The following is a 6,000-nucleotide window of genomic DNA, read 5'->3' on the forward strand; positions in this document are numbered from 1 at the left end:
CGCGCATTCCGCCCGCTCCTCCTCGCGCGTCCATGAGATATCTTCATGTCCAGCTCCATGTCCAGCTTCACGGCCCTCTTGACGTCCAGTCTTCATGTCCAATTTGCTCCTCTCCTCGTGCGATGCTTGTCTCCTCTTGATACTCGATGATACATAAGTAATAGGACTTAGGCGAGTATAAAGTTCTCATCAATCAAAGTATCGTTTAGAAACAAGTTCACCTGTTGTTTAAGTAGCTTCGCACGAGCTCTTGTAATTGGTCCAATCCGAACTTCATTGGACTTGAGCTTCACGGCAGGTTCATCTTCATTTGTTAATGACGGAGGTAGTAGTGAGGTAGGGATGTCCTCATCATCTCCCCTTCAAAAGGCGTCGACCCCGACGCTCCAAGGTCTTCTCCGTCATATGGTGTTAAATCAGCAACATTGAAAGAATTCATTGACACCAAACTCATCCTCTGGAAGATCTATTGAGTATGCATTATCATTGATCTTGGCAAGCACTTTGTAAGGACCAGCACCACGAGGCTTCAACTTAGACTTCCGCAGCTTCGGGAACCTATCCTTGCGAAAATGTACCCAGACCATATCACCAGGCTTGAACAACATCTCTTTGCGCTTCTTGTTCATCCTTGCGGCATTGCTCTTGCCTTTCTTCTCGATCAACTCTTTAGTCTTCACATGGATCTTACGCACAAAATCTGCCCTCTTGGATGCCTCCATATTAACTCTCTCATGTATGGGCAAAGGCAACAAGTCCAGTGGAGTAATGGGTTTGAAACCATAAACCACCTCAAAAGGACACAGCTCCGTGGTAGAATGTACCGCCCTGTTGTAAGCAAACTCCACATGCGTCAAACATTCTTCCCACTCCTTCAGGTTCTTCTTGATCATGGATCTCAACAGTTGTGACAAGGTTCGATTCACCACTTCAGTTTGACCATCGGTTTGGGGATGACAAGTAGTACCGAACAGTAGCTTTGTCCCCGGCTTTCCCCAAAGTGTCTTCCGGAAGTAGCTCATGAACTTCACATCACGATCGAAACAATAGTCTTCGGGACTCCATGTAGTCGAACAATCTCCCCGAAAAACGAGGTTAGCAATATGCGACGCATCGTCGCTTTTGTGGCGAGCAATAAAGTGTGACATCTTAGAAAATCTGTCCACTACCACAAATATAGAATCATGGCCCCTTTTAGTACGCGGCAAACCCAACACAAAATCCATACTAATATCTTCCCAAGGTGTAGTAGGTGCGGTAACGGAGTATACAAACCGTGAGGCTTCAGCTTGGACTTGGACTTGTTGCAAGTAATGCACCTCTTCACATACCTGTCCACGTCCCGCCTCATCTTTGGCCAATAAAAATGATCGGCGAGCATGAGTAGCGTCTTCTCACGCCCAAAGTGACCCATCAAACCTCCAAGCATGCGATTCCCGCAATAAGAGCAAACGCACTGAACGATTCTGGAACACATAGTTTGTTAGCTCGAAACAAGAACCCATCGTGTATGTGATACTTTTCCCATGCTTTACCCATAACACACAAGCGGTACGGTTCAGCAAAATCATGATCAGTCGCATATAAATCACATAACACCTCTAATCCAGGAATTTTAACATCAAGATGGGTTAATAGCATAGTTTTCCTAGATAGAGCATCAGCAACAATATTATCTTTTCCCTTTTTATGCTTAATAATGTACGGAAAAGACTCAATGAACTCAACCCACTTAGCAAGACGCCTATGCAAAGTAGATTGGGCTTTCGAGATATTTCAAAGCTTCATGATCGGAATGTATGATAAATTCTTTTGGCCACAAATAATGTTGCCAAACCTCAAGAACTCTAATTAAAGCATACAATTCTTTATCATATATTGGATAGTTCAACTTAGCACCAGGAAAGTTTCTCAGAAAAATATGCAATTGGGCGACCCTCTTGCATCAACACACCACCAATTCCAATACTACTAGCATCACATTCAATCTCAAATTGCTTATTGAAATCGGGAAGTGCAAGCAACGGTGCGAAGTTAACAATCGTTTCAGTTCATCAAAAGCATGATCTTGGGCAACGCCCCACTCAAAGACAACACCCTTTTTAGTCAATTCATTCAAAGGTGCAGCAATAGTAGAAAAATTGGGCACAAAACGGCGATAAAACCCAGCTAGACCATGAAAACTTCTAACTTGACTCACATTCATGGGAGTAGGCCAATTTTGAATAGTTTCAATTTTAGACACATCTACTTCTACTCCATGCTTAGAGACAACATAACCCAGAAATATGACCTTATCTTTGCAAAATGTGCACTTCTCAAGATTACCATAGAGTTTACTATCACGCAACACTTGCAAAACATGTTGAATATGTATAATATGATCAGATTCATTGCGGCTGTAGATTAATATGTCATCAATATACACAACCACAAATTTGCCAATAAAATCACGCAAAACATGGTTCATCAGTCTCATGAAAGTGCTAGGTGCATTAGTCAAACCAAAAGGCATTACTAACCACTCATATAAACCAAATTTTGTTTTAAAGGCGGTTTTCCACTCATCCCCTTCTTTCATCCTAATTTGATGATAACCACTACGCAAATCAATTTTAGAGAACACAGCGGCACCACTCAATTCATCTAGCATATCCTCTAAACGGGGAATAGGATGACGATATCGAATAGTAATGTTGTTTATAGCTCTACAATCTACGCACATACGCCAAGTACAATCTTTCTTAGGAACTAGAATAACAGGAACAGCACAAGGACTAAGGCTTATGCGGATATAACCTTTGTCGAGTAGCGCTTGTACTTGCTTCTGTATCTCCTTCGTTTCTTCGGGATTAGTGCGATATGGCGCCCTATTGGGCAGCGATGCTCCGGGAATCAAGTCAATTTGATGCTCAATACCTCGCAATGGTGGTAGTCCTGCGGGTACCTCTTCCGGAAACACGTCGCCGAATTCTCGCAAAACACTAGAAACACCAAGAGGAAGAGGGGTCATGTCGTTAGAAACCAAAACCGTACCCCTGTACAAAAGCACAAGAGGCATGGCCGTAGGATCCTCACTAAATTCTCTCATGTCTTCTTTGGTGGCTAATGAAACTAAGGAATTCACTCTCTCACTTTTCGTTATATCACTCACGACATTACAATTCTCTCGCCTATCTAGAGGTGCATCCTCCAAATTCACTTCAATCTTCTGACGAGACTCATTGACAATCTGTTGTGGTGACATAGGTCTGTAAGTTAATTTTCTTGCCCTTGTACTCCAAGTGATATGTATTGGCTCGGCCATTGTGTTGCACAGAACGGTCATAGAGCCAAGGCCGACCCAATAAGAGATGACAAACCGTCATAGGAACCACATCAAAATCAATGCAATCCTTATACGGTCCAATCTCAAACTCAACACGCACCATATGGTTTACCTTCATCTCACCATTGTCGCTCAACCATTGAATATAATATGGATGCGGGTGCGGTAGGTACTTCAACTTCAGCTTGGTACATAACTCCTTGCTTGCTAAATTGCGGCAACTCCCGCCATCAATAATGACCTTGCAAGCCTTGTCAGGACCAACCAAAGCTTTGGTTTGGAACAAATTGCAGCGCCGAGTAGATGCACTAGGCAACACATTAAGAGCACGCTGCGACACAACAATGGTACGAGCATCGAAGGATATGCATCTTCACCATCAGTGTCATAGGCGTCATCGTCCTGGAGCATTTGGATCAACATCATCTCCAGTCTCATACTCATTGTCCTCATTGATAAACATGACTTTGCGGTTAGGACAATCTCTCTTGAAGTGACCCTTGCCACCACATGTATGGCAAAGCATATCGCGGTTGCGCGTTGTAGACACACCAGAACCACTCGTACTTGCCGCAGATTCGGACTTCTTTGCATTAGATATATTGGAGACCGATTTGCTAGGCGGAGTAGAGTAAGGAACAGAGCGCGTCGAAGGTGCCGGCGCCGTAGAGGGCGCGCGGGGTGTAAAACGCCCAGCTCCCGTAGCACGTCCTTTAACCTTTGCTTCTTCAGCCAACTGTGATTCAGCTTCTCTTGCATGATGTAACAATTGATTCATATTGGTGTAGGTGTAATGACGAACAATGCCTTTAACATCATACTTCAATCCATTGAGAAAACGCTGCATTGTCATCTCTAGAGACTCACGGACACGACCACGCTGCATAAGCATCTCCATCTCCATGTAATACTCATCAACAGTCTTCACACCTTGCCTCAAAAGTGTTAGCTTATCAAATATATTCCGCATGTAATTTGTAGGCACAAAACGAGAAGTCATAACCTCCTTCATAGCACGCCATGTACGAATAGGTTGTGCACCATCTTCGTCGCGGTTACGAATCAAAGAATCCCACCAACGTAATGCATAACCATCAAATTCGAAGAAGCAAGCTTGATCTTCTTATCTTCGAGTAGTTGGGATGTAAGCTCCATAACTTCTCAATCTTGAGCTCCCAAGTGAGATATTCTTCAACATCAGCTCCTCCTTCAAACTTGGGTATGGAAAACTTGGGCTTACCCAATCCATCTTCTTCATCTTGCCCACGACCATTGCGGCCAAGTGGAGCCCAACCACGCGGACGATGACCACGAGGCGCACCACGAGCATTGTGTGCGTCATCTTCAAGCTCAGGATCTTCATCATCGTCTTGTTGTTGGTGTGCAGTCAAATTCTCAATAGCGAGGCGCATATCGGCAAGATTGCGCTCGTATATCGGTCATTTGATCAGCCAATCCAGGTGACGGTGACATTAGTAGCATCCAACGTCTGCTTGATCTCGTCAACTCGCACCCTTAAGCTCATCATCCTTAGTGCGGAATTCACGTCGCATCTCGTTACGAAGAGCTTCATACTCCCTCCATGTGATGATATCTCGCCGAATTCTTGTTTTCCTGATTAACAATCTTATTATCACTAGCAGACATGATTAGTAGGTTAGTGCACTAAATCAAAAATATATGGTGGTACTCTCACAACTCACTCAAAACCGATAAGAAAAGGAAATCTTACCGTTCCAAAGTAAATTAGTGTTGCTTACCACTTGTAGTAACAACTAGTGCACGGATGTAGCGAAGCGAATATCAAGGGTATAAGAACAATCACACGACAAAGCAGGATATATGTGGGGCTGTAGGTAGGCTACCTATTTGCACCAATAACAAGCTCTAGCGCTGACCGTAGACAACCAAAGATACTCACACAAGGCGATATAATGGGGCAATGCAACAATATGGAGGAAAAAGATTGCAATGCACTAGAAAGACGCTAGCAAAGCTCAACGAGACAGGCACAAGATTGCTCAACTACAGGTGCAGTAAAGAAAACTTAGGCCTTTCACTTGATTCAACTAGCACGACACTTCTCTTTTTGTATTTTTCTTTTTGTATAACACACGCAGCTATGTAGCTCTTTTTGCTTCTTTTCAATTTTCTCTTTTTTTTTGACTCAACTCCTTGATAACACGGCCAACAAGATATGCAAAGCACCAAAACCCTAATGAGCAGCCTGTCGAGCGGTAAAACTAGTCTCTTCTGGGGAAGTTCCTAGTCACGTATATCTAAAGGCTGTAGCTATGGTTTGGACAAACACACTGTATGCTATGTGGACTCGGAGGAAACAAAAACTGACTCTAGATGACAAACTAGATGAAAAGAAAACACAAACCCTAACAATTCTACTAGAAGAAAGATAAAAAGGTACGCAAAAACAACTACGAAAAGCAACTAAAACTTGAAATTAGTGCAATCTAAGGCTATGGCAAACCCTAACCCTAACTTTTTATGGCTTTTTCTGGATAGGAAAACACTCACAACTCAACTATGGGGTGGATTGTGGATGGCTTACCGAGGAAAATCTGGAAATCCGATACCAAGATGATAAGGGGTGGCCCGATCTTCTCGCATAAGCAATGGTGGTGATGATGATCACGGGGCGATGGCAGCGGAGAAAC

Source organism: Lolium rigidum, chromosome 3 (assembly GCF_022539505.1).
Source record: "Lolium rigidum isolate FL_2022 chromosome 3, APGP_CSIRO_Lrig_0.1, whole genome shotgun sequence".
In the NCBI taxonomy this organism is placed as follows: domain Eukaryota; kingdom Viridiplantae; phylum Streptophyta; class Magnoliopsida; order Poales; family Poaceae; genus Lolium; species Lolium rigidum.